The 580-nt window shown below is 43.4% G+C and overlaps 1 non-coding gene across 1 annotated transcript; it reads left to right on the forward strand.

Annotated features, from left to right (window-relative positions):
• The first annotated feature begins 245 nt into the window (after window positions 1-245).
• LOC114620200 lies at window positions 246-348 on the forward strand. Its single transcript, XR_003711283.1, has one exon. It is a non-coding gene; the product is annotated as a U6 spliceosomal RNA (small nuclear RNA).
• The last annotated feature ends 232 nt before the right edge of the window (window positions 349-580 follow it).

The following is a 580-nucleotide window of genomic DNA, read 5'->3' on the forward strand; positions in this document are numbered from 1 at the left end:
CCTCCCTCCCTCCCTCCCTCCCTCTCCCTCTCTCTCTCTCTCTTTCTCTCTCTCTCTCTCTGTGTGTGTGTGTGCATGAGTATGGTGCCCAAGGAAGCCAGAATATGATGTTGTAGCCCCTGTGGTGTCTGGAAAACATTGTTTCAATGTAGTCATTCACCACCGCTGGTTCTTATAGTTTTTCTGCCCCCTCTTCCATGACTGTGGGCACCTTCATCTTGGGAGGAGGATATGATATAAATTTAGTGATTGCTTTGGCGGCACATATGTAAAATTGGAACAACACAGAGATTAACATGGTCCCTGTGCAAGGATGACACTCAGATTCATGAATTACTCCACACTCTTCCCTCACATTGAAGTTATCTCCAGTTGATACTCACTTGCAAATGATAAATACATTTTCTCCAAAGGGAGTCTCACTGGAAAACCAAACAACTCTTAAGGATAGGCCCTATGCCCAGCAATAGATGGCCAACACGAAACAAACTCAGAGGCATCTTTGGAGGTTCTTTGTTTCAGAACGTCGAGGCAAGGCTATTTATTTATTTATCATACAGGTCTTTTGTGTATATATTAT

This window comes from Grammomys surdaster, unplaced genomic scaffold (genome assembly GCF_004785775.1).
Source record: "Grammomys surdaster isolate TR1022 unplaced genomic scaffold, NIH_TR_1.0 166, whole genome shotgun sequence".
In the NCBI taxonomy this organism is placed as follows: Eukaryota; Metazoa; Chordata; class Mammalia; order Rodentia; family Muridae; genus Grammomys; species Grammomys surdaster.